This window comes from Procambarus clarkii, chromosome 7 (assembly GCF_040958095.1).
Source record: "Procambarus clarkii isolate CNS0578487 chromosome 7, FALCON_Pclarkii_2.0, whole genome shotgun sequence".
NCBI lineage: Eukaryota > Metazoa > Arthropoda > Malacostraca > Decapoda > Cambaridae > Procambarus > Procambarus clarkii.
The window spans coordinates 42,881,516-42,894,696 of NC_091156.1; the positions used below are offsets into that span (position 1 = coordinate 42,881,516).

Below are 13,181 nucleotides of genomic sequence, written 5' to 3' on the forward strand. Positions count from 1 at the left end.
TCCTGAGCGTGATTTTTGAGCCGAATTCTGACTCTCTGCACCTAAGTAGATATTTTGGTGACAGATAGCCCCACCTATGTATGTAGATCAGATAAGAAAATCAGAAGCGGGGAGCCACATAGTGCCACTCCATATTAGGTCACCCAAGGTGTGAGTGGTAGCAGTCGAAAAAACAGTGAAGATAGGTATCTATTATGTGCCACTATGATCATGTTCATTTATACAGTAAAGTATGACAATATATTTAAGTAAAAATGAATTTATTTGTATAATAAACACTCGTGGGTGAGTGCCAGTTACGCCCCCACATTCCTCTATGGGGCAGGTGTAAAACAGGTTCCTCCCGGTGAGGGTGGTCGCCCGTACCCTTCCTCGCACCTAATGGCCTTGACTTTACCGTAACAGAGTTCCACACCCAGCGGAGGTTGAGTGGGTCTTATATAGGGGTATTAAATTATAAATCTCCTCCAGGGGTTAAAAAAAATCAAAGAATTTATTAATGTTTTATTAGGTAAAAATCACAAATGATGTATAAGAAGTTAATTATGACCCCTATCCCTCTCCCCCCTCCACCTCCCCTTCCTCATCTGAGTAGAATTCTGACGTCTCCCCATCCGTGGTGAGTGGGGGGAGGTCTTGACCCCCTCCCCCCTCTTTGGGGGAGTGGGGTGAGTTGGCTGGTTGCCTTTTGGACGACTTTCCTTCTGACTCTCATCTGAAGTGTTCTGGAAAGAGATGGGGAAAATAATTTATAGGACTATATCTTTTATTTGAAAAATATTCTATTTCCTCTAAGAACAGTTAGTACATACCTCTCCCCCTGCAGGAGCGACCTTGTGTCCTCTACAGCAGGCATCATCAATTAGGGTACGTAACAGCATCTTGTTTGGGGCAGACCTTCCTCGTAGAATTACTACTCTACAAATGTGGACAGGTCCTAAGAATTGCACTGAAAAAAAAGAAGAGGTAAAATAGAGGTTGAGCAAACTTTCTATTGTGGGAAAAAAAATAAATCTTTACCAGAAAGTGAGGGTAATACTAACCAGGCCCTTCAAGGACTTCAATCTTCCCTGCGTGTGTTTCTGGGGAGACGCCTTCCATTTGTAGGATAAGGGGGATGGGGGTCTTCTAGGGAGGTTGTGGGGTGAGAGGGTTTTATATGTGGGGTAATCCCCCTGTTAGGTGGGTTGCCTAGCTAACAAAAATATTCTCTACACCACCTATAAGAACCAACCCTTACTCCTCTACAAAATGTCCTAACACAGTGATGTTTCATAGGAAAATATCGTCTCGCATAAGCGAGGGCACGTTTATCATTTAATTTTAAACTAACGCTTGAAAATACATTATGTAAGTAATGTACTGTTGAAGGCAACCCCAGGTGACTCACCCTATGGACGAACATTACGCAATACAGTCCACAAGCAAGGGTAAAATCACTCTGGAGTCTGTAGCACATTCCAAACACCTTTGTTATTGTGTTAGTTTTAATAAATCCTTGAAAATAATGTCCATAAGTAACCGCCGACATTGCATAACTATCGAAAAAAAACATTCGATGTTTAACTTTATCAACATAAATAGCTACCCAATGTCCCATAGTTAATCTGCTATGTGATGGTAAAATATTAGTTATGAGAACAATAGGTTTTCTTGATGAGATATTTAAATGTTCTATTTCATCAGCATTATAACAACCTAGGTAGAGTGCTCGATCCCCTAGATTATTTTTTAAATTAATATTTATATCATTACAATTCATTATGTTTTTAAGCTCGCACGTCACACAGAACAGTTCTCTGTCCGTCGATGGATAGTACCCCGGTCGTTTCCCCAAACAGTAAAACCAGCCTGTTATATGTAACACCACCACCAAACTCAAGCTCCATACGCAAGTTGCCAGATTTCTCCACAGGGAGGGAATCCTTTGTTTGAATGGTGGTTAAGTCAAAGGCGAATATCGATCTTCCCTTATTAAAAGTGTCATAGGCTAGAAGTGAATCACGCTCTAAGCCTAATGTCTTCAAAGTTTCGTAATAAAGGCGGGCATAATGATTGTCGAAATCACCACCAATTCGGTAAATTGCATTATTGTTCAAATACATGGCATATTTTTCAGTTTTGCATTTTCAAAATATAATCCATTACCTTGGTGAAGGCCAGCGAAATAATTCATTGGCACAATTACCATGAATATCCTGTGAGGAATTACTTGCGCCCAAGGCTGATCAATTAAGAGACTAGTTTGATTCCCTGCTAGGACATATGTTTTAGAAATGGTTTTATTGAAAGTATAGCTTATGGGGTCGGGGGATGCTAACAGTGAGCTGTTTAAGGCTAGGTAAGCACTTGGGTAGGGGAACACTCGTGTTACCCACAACTTAGCATAATCCATATGCAGCCGATACTTAGAGCCATCGTCCACACTTGTATTTAGCACCCAAGCATGTGGGGAGAGCTCCAATCTTAGGCGCACATCTATATTATCTAATATGTATTGGTCTAGGGTTGTTACGTCCAATAGTAGGGGAAAACACATTGACAATCCTTTACCTTTTAAATCGGTCATAAATTTTTTATCCTTGGCGGTTGCCCCAGTAAAAAATGTATTAGTAAATTCGTTAGGGATTACACCATCATCACTCCAGTCCCTACGAAAGGCTCCAATCCTCCCCAAGGAAGACATTTTTGATGGAGGCATGGAGGTAATTAATTTAATAAACGACCAATAATTAAAATTAGAATTTGTTTCAACTACCTGCTCTCCTAAAAACACCTGAACACCTTTAAACATGGTATTTGACAACCCATTAACAAATTCCACATGGTCATCCTCTTCCAATTTTGTGGTATCGTCATCTTTCGTTAAAGATACCTTAAAATCTATAACAATATTAGCTAAATCTAAGAAGGCGCCCTGGGTTCCGGGGATGCGGAATTCTAAGTAATTATCCCGCAAACGTTGATTAATAGGGAGGTTAACAGGTAGAATGTCTATTTGCTGTGTGGAGGCAATTGAACTCTCCACATTACGTATTCTGTTACTTCTAGGAAATTGGTCAATAATACTGGAAGTATAATATTCTACAGGGATTTTCAACCCAGCTCCACTAGCCTCCGCCATGATCTCCTCCGAAAGGTGAAGTATGACTGCTTACTGTAGTGAAAATACATCATTTTTATACCCAAGGGCTCGTTTACATTTATTATTTTTATTTTTTCTTCTCCTAGAGAGTCTTTTAATTTTCCCGCCTGCTACCAATTTCTTCCCCACAGTCTTAAGAGCATCAATACCGTGAGTTCTCAGAGCGCTCTTTACATCCCGTCTACCACTGGTTAAATCACCAAGAACATTTTTCCCAAAATCGATAGCAGTCGGCGTTACAGTTTTCATGAAAAATGGTATGGCTCGTCGAGCCAAGCCGGCTAAGGTCCCAAAAAAACCACCACCAGATCTGAGATAAGGCGCTTGGAATGTGCGTATGTCATTCATCGCTCCCCCCCTCACCCCGTATCTCCCAGAGAGGGGGGAGAAGATCTCCCCATACTCCTTCTGGGAGGGTGTGTGGAAAGGTACTCGCATCCCGACTCCTCTTCTTATAATAACCGATGATGTGGGTAAACACTTCTATATATATATTATATATATATATATATATATATATATATATATATATATATATATATATATATATATATATATATTTATATTTATATAGATTATATTGTTATACCTTAGGGCGGAGGTGTAAGACTACCGTAACCGACCTCCCATCTTCAAAACTAACCTTTCGCCCAAACTGATCTGTTATCTTAATGCTCACCTTCTCCAACGTGTTAGTATTTAATGTCTTGTACACTAGGGGATGAGCCCCTCTAGAATAAGAGTCATGATAATTGATTGCATCTAAGATATTTACAATTTGTCCCCCGTAACGATCCGGCTCGATGACGTCACTATAAATGAGTAAATAGTCACAACCTCCGTCATTGTCTGGGGGGAATGAGGCCACGATCTTTGAGGCTGCTGTAATGTCATCTGATTTTGCCTGATAAATGGTGTATTTGCGACTGCTGTCAAAACCAAGTACATTAGCTATTCTGTGTTTAAATTGAAGACTAAGAGAATATAAGGAACCAGTGCCTTCATTGTTAAGTGTAGAGGATAGTAATACTCGCTCTAAGGATTGATCATAGGTGAGGATTGGTTCTCTTTCTGAGAAGTATATTTTGAAATCACCTCGGAAGCTAAGCTTCATGTCGGTGATTATTTGTCGGCTAAGCTCACTCGTGATGAATGTGATGTTTCTGGATAATATGTTGGTTTTGGGGTGAAGGTGTAGATGAGATGTTCTGGGCTTTTAGAAAGAGTTCCTCGCTTAAAAGTAGCATAGACGTCTATACCAGACTCCCCCTCATCCTTGATGATAGCGTTAATTCGTCTGGGTAGGAGTATGTTGACTAAGGCCACTTCATGTTTAATGGAAGGGTTTAAATGTAGAGTGGGGATGGTGTTTGTAAATGCTGAACTTGTGTTGTTGTATATATCTTCTTGGTCGAGGCTAGTGAGGTATATGTAGTGTTCCTCGTCCATTGTTAAGTTATGTACTGACTGGGGTGGGAATAAAACATCATTACTTATATTTTATTTTATTAATCTACTAAGGAAATATTACTTTTAAAAGAACTACAACAGGGGAACTACATTTTGTTCCCCCATAACAAATTACATATAAAGAGCAGCAGCTGTTGGTACTGCTGTCGTCCGCTGCTGCCGCTGCTGCTGGGGGAGCTGTTGGTACCACTGACACCGCTGCCACCGCTGACGGTACTGCTGCTGCTGCTGCTGCTGCTACCACCGCTGGAACCGTTGTAGTTGGTGGTACTGCTGCCGCTACCGTTACCGCTGCCGGCGATGATGGTACTGTTGCTGCCGCTGTCACCGCCGGAACTGCTGTAGTTGGTGGTACCGTTGCCGCTACCACTACCGCTGACAACACTGTCACCATCGTCGGTGGACCTGCTACTGCTACCACCACCGAAGCTGTTGTAGATGGAGGTACTGCTGTTGCTGCTGCTGCTGCTGCTGCTGCTGTTACTGACTGTGGTGGTGCTGGCACGTCTTCTTTGAGCGTTGATGGTTACAGCTTTCGTTGTTTTTTCGGTGATGAGGATAACAGGAATATTTCCTGTGACTCTCCATCGAGGATGGTGTCAATACGATGATTTGAGAGGGGGTCGAAGTCAATAGTGGTTTCGATCCGTCGTTTGGCCGTGCCAGATGTTGTGGGTGGGGGTGGAGCAGCGCTGGAGGTGGATGAGTACTCTTGTAGGTGTCTCTTCTTCCTGGGGGTGGCTGGTGGTGCTGGTGGTGTAGAACGAGAAGAGCTTCCTGGTGGTGGCACCCTCCCCCACCACCATCTAGGGTGATAGTTTTACTATCACCCTCTCCCCTGGGATCATCATTCGGGAGGGGTACCATCGATGGGGTGACGGTAGAGGGACGTTTGAGGATTACCAGCTCCTTGTTATGCTTGCCCAGCTCAGCGTTGAGCGAAATGAGCATGGGCCCGACGTCCTTGTGCCAGTTGTCCATGCCATCACGGGAGGCCCCCAGCCCATGGGGCACACCAGCCGAAACATGGTTGGAGTTCTTACCATGAGATTGCCAACCTTTGTTAGGGCTGTTTTCAGCCAATATAGCCTATTCTTGGCAGTATCCAGGGTGACATTGGTGATGTAGTGGATGTCGGAGGAAGACTGCACTTGCTCCTGAGCTATAGGGTTGGACTCGAAGGGTGCTCCTGCACCGAAAGCGGAAATTAGCGCCACGATGGTGGGGCGGAAGAACAAGACTGGCTCTTCGACAATGTCTTGACCGTCGGAGGGTAGGGGAGCTATCTTCACTTCGATGTCACCCGGGGTAGACCGGTAACGTATTGTGGCCCTGTTGACACGAGTCAGTCCTTCACGTTCCACACGGGCATAGTTGTAACATTTCCAAATTACACTTGCCAGTCCATAGGGACGCACAACAGCAGCGGGTAGTCATACACTATGACATCACCGACCCCAAAGGCGTGGGTGTCGGTGATGTCGCTGTCTATTGACTTAATGGACGATAAAGCCATGGCGGAGGGGCGGTTGAGAGGAACTGGGGAAGAGTCGTCGTCAACTATGGTGACCGAGGGTGACGGTGGAGGCCTTTAAATACACCTGTGTCCCCCACCTGGAGGGGGAGGATGTATGGGGTGTGGTGTAGAGGCTGCCTTCCCTACCTTAAAAGTCCATACACACTCCGTCCAGTCTCGAAGGCTGTAATCTGGTCTCGATGTTGGAAGGTTAATTTTTCCATTTGCCATATCTCCGTCTGGATTTCCTGGGATGAATATTCTTCATAACGTTTCACCGTCTCTCCAAATGACTTAAAAAACCGTTCTGGAGGGGCACTCAACACAAGACGGTCATAACAATCCCACAATGCATATATCAATCTACATTTGTGTTCGACATACTTGTAGTACCGCTGAGTAGCAACCAACTTCTTTAATAAGGGAGATTTGTCTTCTGGGGGTGTAGCTGGGGGAGGAGTGGGTCTAGAAGCTTGCTCCATGGTGGATATGCAACTGAATATGGTGGTCTTTAAGATGGTCTTCATATAGGTCTTCAATACGGCTCCCAATGGGGTCTCCTATGGATACCCCTCCCCCCTTTTAACTGAGATCTAGCGCGATAATTACGTATGAGGGTTGGGTCTATGCCAGCCACCCTCAGTAAAACCCTTACATCTTCCTTGTCACTTGCCCTAAATTGCCCTTTGTGAAGGCTAGAGTTTTAATTATATCTAAAATATTTAAATTTTGTACAGGCTTTAATAAATTTCCGCGACTATCCCACATCACCTGTTGGCTGTTTTGTCCAAACATGTTCAATAATGCTTTGACATGAGGAATTTCCTCAATTTTAAAATTCACATTTATTAAGTTGTCCAGACTTGGATTTTGGGGTGTGATGGTGGCTTTATGTGGAGTGTGGCCAGCAACAATTACTTGCACTTCGGGCGGGAGGATGGAATGTCCCCTTTTTTTATTTATTTTTTTTTTAAAAGGCGATGGTCGCGCCGGGCAGCCCGCGTTTTTTTTTTTCTTTTTAAGGGTGGCGGCGGGCGACGGTCGCCGGGGGCCCCAATGTCATTTAAAGGGTGTGTGACCAGCCCCGCCCGTCTGGAGGTGCTACTACGGCAACACCGCCCACAGCCCGTTGTTGTCAGGTGGGAGGAAGGAGTGTCCTCTTCCCCCACCCCCCCATCACCCCTACCAGAGTCGCAGGTGGGTAGGTTACGGGCTCCCCCAATATTATTACTTGGGATGGATTCGTTTTTTAAAGAGAAGGACATACTTTCACTACCATCACCACCGGGGGAGGGCAGACCCACAGCATTAGGAGGTGATGGTGAGTTCTTGTTTTTATTAAATAAATATTTTTCAGCTATGAATCGTGGTACCAGGCAATATTCTTTCACCATTTTATTCTCTCGTTACTTATTTACGCAATTACCTTATTAGGGAGGAAATTAACGATACAGCCAAAGGTAGCAGAGCTGCTAATATCGCCCCACCACGTCTGGAGGTCAGTATGAGCTTCTTTTTGTATAAAGGAGTTTTCTTACGCGCTACAGATCGTATGTCGTTCTGATATCTCTGTAAGCCATTAATTATCTGAGGTTGAACTGGGATGTTTCGTTTCAGAAAATTGGCAAAAATTTCACAAATTGATTCAATTTCCTGCCGTTTTAAAGCCTTGATTAGTTTATTCCGCTTCTTGGGTGATAAATTGTTTAATAAAAATAACAACTGATGATGTTTCTCTACGAGAGAGTCCTCTTGAACTGTCATTTTTTGTTAAATTTGACGATGTCTTGAGCTTTAATCCAGCTATTGGCAGAATCTGGGTACCCTCTCCACTTGACGAAATATTCTCTGTGTCCTTTCGATGTTTTCCTAGACTGTAATACCGTTACAGGAAAATAGTCTGGAAGGGATGTTGCAATCAATTCCTGCTCATAAAACATGCCACTGATCGTCTCGTTGTTTAAATCTTTGATTTTATATGTCGGGATTGGATGTGTTCTGTCAATATGTGACACTACAAATATTTCTTCTGTATTTTGGTGCCAAAAGCCTTTGTGAAATATATTCCTGCGCTTTGCCAATCGCACATGCTGTCCAAGGTGCAGCCGTGGACTGATGGCAGTTATGGAGGAGTCATTGTTTAAATACATGACCTTAAACTGTCTTCGTATATCTTCAATATTTTGCAACTTATGAATGGCATGAGGAGTATTTTTTAGCATCCTGTGGAAAGTGTGGTTGTACACGTCCACAACTTTAGGGAGGATGTGGGTGTATTTTAATGAATTAGCTTGAGTCATATAATGATACAGTTTATGTTTTAAAGTTCTGATGGCTCGCTCCACTATGCTAGATTTCATTTCCGAAAATACACTATATAATTTAATATTTTTCTTATTAAAATAATTTTGAACTGACTTGTTGTAAAATTCTCTACCTCGGTCAGTGAATATCCGCCTTACACCGAGAAACTGAGGCGTTTCCTCTAATATCTTCTTCAGAGCGACTAACACTTCACTCGAATTTTTTGTTTTTAAAGTTTGAGTCTGCATTAGGCGGGAATAAACATCGACACAAATTAAAATATATTTAACACCATTATTGTATTTTTGTAAACTACAAAAGTCCCCTAGGTCACAGGCAATTATGGTACGAGGTTTAGGGGCTAATATTTTCCGTCGGGGGAACCTAACTAAATTTCCTCTATGTAATGTGTAAGATCGCTCCCCATGGAGAAATTCCTTCACATCTGCAACACTAATGTTGGGGTCTTTAAGTCTGGCAGCCTTATACAATTTTTGAATTGACCCTGTGAAACCACCTGGGCTAGAAATGTCATTATAGATACTGGTGAGAATTGTTCGTTTCTGTGTCGTTAGAGACATTTTTTTGTTGTCGTTGTTGATTACATTTGATACACAATTTCACAGTGGTCTTCGTTGGTGATGCTCGTTCGTAGTTGTAATGCCTCAGGAACCGTCAGATCGACCAATAAGTAACCATACTTGTTCTGGGATATTGCCCGACGGTATATTTCAACGAAACTACTAGTTGTTTTTCGCCCATATAACTGTCCACTTAAAATTTCAAGTTGGCTTATGTCTCTCTGCTTCATTAATATATAATGACTACAATTCAGAGTTATTGTCCTGGCGTATTTCCCCTGGGGAAACAAATTTTGACTAATTAGAATTACGGAAATATTACCGTGTCTCCCTCTTGTGAAGATATTGGCTATAATTGGACTCTGTATGGCTTCCAGGTATAAGTCATCAATTATATACAAAACTGACTCATTTGAAAAAGGATCTTTATACTCTAGTGGGTTAATCAGATCCTGGGAGACAGTAACCTTGTTTCGCAGAGATGGAATGTTTGAAAGAGGTGTTCTGTATTATTTGCAGATGACACTAAAATTTTTGAGAATTTTCCGTGGTATTTAACACATAAATTCCCCACTAGGGTCGTTTTCCCAGAATTACTGAATCCAGCTACAAATATTCTTGCTGGGTGGTGGAAAATATTAAGTTGCTCGTCTGTGACAGACGCACACTCCTCCATATTTTCCCCATAAATGGTTCAATTACCTATGGAGTGGTCGCTTATATATTCATATTATATATATATATATATATATATATATATATATATATATATATATATATATATATATATTATATATATGTGTGTGTGTGTGTGTGTGTGTGTGTGTGTGGTGTGTGTGGTGTGTGTGTGTGTGTGTGTGTGTGTGTGTGTGTGTGTGTGTGTGTGTGTGTGAGAGTGTGTGAGAGTGTGTGTGAGTGTGTGTGTGTGTGTGTGTGTGTGTGTGTGTGTGTGTGTGTGTGTGTGTGTGAGTGTATTCACCCATCAAGGGATGTGTCTCCCTCAGGACATAGCCAGTCCTCCTGATGTTTTTTTGAAGTAGAAGTCCCCTAGTGATGACCTCCAGACGAGAGAGAGAAAAAAAAAAAGTTTTCTACAGCAGGCCTAACCCTTCTCTTACAAAAGGACTGAGAGGTGTTGTATGTGGCAACGTTGCCCCCCACGTTTCCGAGTCAATAAAAGGACGCTACACCTCCCCCACATCATGTATTATTGAATTGTGACCAAACCATCCACTCTCCTCCCCGTCTAGACCGAGATGTAAGTAAATTAGTATCTATTTCATATAAGGGTTATATATATATATATATATATATATATATATATATATATATATTAATATATATATAATATAATATATATAAATTAAATATATATATATATATTATATATTATATATATATATATATATATTTATATAGATAAGTAGGGGCAGGAATGAGAAGTGGAGTGATTTGAGTGCTGGGGGATATATATATATATATTATATATATATATATATATATATATATATATATATATATATATATATATATATATATTTATTTATTTATTTATTTTAGGTAAGCGTGATCGTTATGTCTCGAGTTGGTGATATTTGTAGAATTTGTGGATGGGGGTCATCACATCTCTTCGTTCATAGGTGTTACACATGTTTCTTCTGTGGAGAAACTGTATGTGTACAGTCTAGTGGTGAACACAGGAGAACCTGTGCTGGAGGTATGACCGTATTTTATATATTTATTTATTCATTTATTTCAAATAAAAAAAATATTAAGAAGGGTTTTCCCCTTCTCCATGAGTGTGGGAGAGAGAGTGTATATAAATTATACACTATTTCCTTCATTAGGTAAACGTCGCCAGCCCACCCTCCCTTCCAGAGAGGATGGCTTCTTGTGCTTTTTGTGTGGAAATACATCCTTGAGACCTCACCACACTTCCCCTTGTGATAATTGTGGGACCTCTGTGTGTGAGGACTTGACCTCTGAACATCTACAAACATGCCCCCGTGGTGAGTGAATAAACCCTCCACCTTTATTTCTCTTAAGAATCTTTTTTGAGAACTTATGTCATGGGGATTAGTGAGAGGGTGTTGCCTTTTTATTATTATATTATTATTATTATTATTATTATTATTATTATTATATTATTATTATTTATTATTATTCCATTCCAGGAGCGATTCAGAGGCAGGTAGGGGAGGAACATGACAAAGCACAGCGTGACAATAACCCCTTAGGTGGAGGGGAGGGGGGAGAGGAAGCGATGAGTGATGATGATGATGGTGATGATGGTGATAGGGGTGACATCTCTCAGCCGGGCCCTAGTGGTCTTAGACCCCCTGTCATCAATAGACTTAATGCCCTAAATAGTGATGAAAATTCCCCAGATGAGGAGGATGCTATAGACACTCCACACTTAATTAATAGGGTGGGGGCTCTGGGGAATCTCTTTACTAGGCTGGAATATTCCATCCCCTCAGCCTTCGCCACAGACCCTATAGGACTCCTAAGCAACTTTAGGGACTATTACATATCTGAAATAGAGAATTACATGAATTCTCTTGGGGGACATGGCAATTTTACTTCATCATTAAAAATCCTCCTCGAGGTAAAGGTAACACTTTTGAAACAACGACTCACGGAAGATGATGACTTTAGAGAACACTTCATAACAACACCCGCTAGACTGGTAACTCTTGAGGATGTGGGTAATCTTATTGATAGCTGGGTGGCTTATATGATTACACGACTGGAAGATCTCCTTTCAGAAACAGAGGGGAGTGGTTTCATATTATATAATGTCGATTTCCTCAAAATCGTCATCTGTAATGCAAGTGTAAGGTCAGTTTTGGGGGATTATGTCCCTTATCCCCCATTTCTAAGGGGACGGCATGAGGTCTTCAACCCAAACCCGGCTGGTAACAATAAAACATGTATTATTCAGTGCATTGCTGCTTTTCTGGCGTCACAACAAGGGTGGAAGTGGAGACGTATAGGGAGACTTGTAGAGTCTCACTCTAGGGTTAGGAAAATGGTCAAATACGACAATTTATCCTTCCCTCTGTCTTGGGAGGATATCTCTAAATTGGAGAATAGAAATAAACTATCCATTTTTTTGTATTCAATACACAAACATACAGATGGCGTCTATCACGTCTCTCTTTGTCGTCGTGGTAGCAGACAGTACTCGATCATAGTTCCTTTATTGTTATTGGGGGAATCTCATGTGACCTTGATAAAAGAGTTCGATAAGTTCCTTCGGAACTTTACTCGCAGCCACAAACGAAAGACAGTCTTCTGTAGAAACTGTCTCTCAGAATATCAAAATTCGTCTGAGCTAACAAATCACTCATCTTCCTGCGACATCACTCAGAAAATTATTTACCCTCAGCCTGGGGACACACTCCATTTTAAAAATACGGGGAAAGGTTATGCCCCTTCCCATGTGGGCTATTTTGATTTCGAGTGTGTCCTAAGCACTGAGGATTGTCTAGGTTCTGTTACAGCCATACATAGACCTATAGCATACAGCTATATAATTGTTGATAGGAACCACACTGTCGTTGATAAATTTACTTATTTTGGGGGGGACAGTGTTACTCATTTCATGCAGCGAGTTGCTACCAAATGGGAAATTATCAGATCTACCCTCCACCATTATGAAATAGACATGTCTCTTGAGGATATGATCCATTTTAGGAGACAGACTCACTGCCAGTTTTGTGAGCAGGTATTTACCCCCTCCAATTTCAAGGTTCAACATCATGATCACCTTAGGGAAAAGCTCAATTATATTGGAGCTCTATGTAATTACTGCAACCTCCGCCACAAGAATGCTCTGGAGAGTTTAGTTCTAATTGCCCATAATATGTCTTATGACATGGGCTTAATTTTGAGGGAGTTTACCATGGATTCAAATATTAAGAGCAATATCCTCATGAGACAGGGGACGAAATATCTTAAGGTGGAAATAGGGAAGCTTAAATTTCTTGATTCACTGGCTTTTATTACAGGTAGTCTTTCATCCCTAGCAAAGACCCACATTGATTCAGCCAGCCCCTTAACATTCACTCACTCAATGATAGAGGGTTTGCCCAAAAAGAGTCACCACCTACTCTTAAAGGGTAAGCAGTTTTTCCCTTATGAATATACCACAAAAATCAGC

General features: G+C 41.5%; 2 long non-coding RNA genes across 2 annotated transcripts; one reads left to right on the forward strand and one right to left on the reverse strand.

The window, feature by feature from the left end:
- Positions 1-604: 604 nt before the first annotated feature.
- On the reverse strand, positions 605-1,130 carry LOC138358369 (uncharacterized). The gene is made up of 3 exons (XR_011225338.1): positions 1,044-1,130; positions 813-949; positions 605-725 (listed from the first exon to the last, which is right to left on the reverse strand). It is a non-coding gene; the product is annotated as an uncharacterized lncRNA (long non-coding RNA).
- Positions 1,131-10,578: 9,448 nt separating this feature from the next.
- On the forward strand, positions 10,579-11,297 carry LOC138358377 (uncharacterized). Its single transcript, XR_011225339.1, has 3 exons — positions 10,579-10,733; positions 10,864-11,025; positions 11,191-11,297. It is a non-coding gene; the product is annotated as an uncharacterized lncRNA (long non-coding RNA).
- The last annotated feature ends 1,884 nt before the right edge of the window (positions 11,298-13,181 follow it).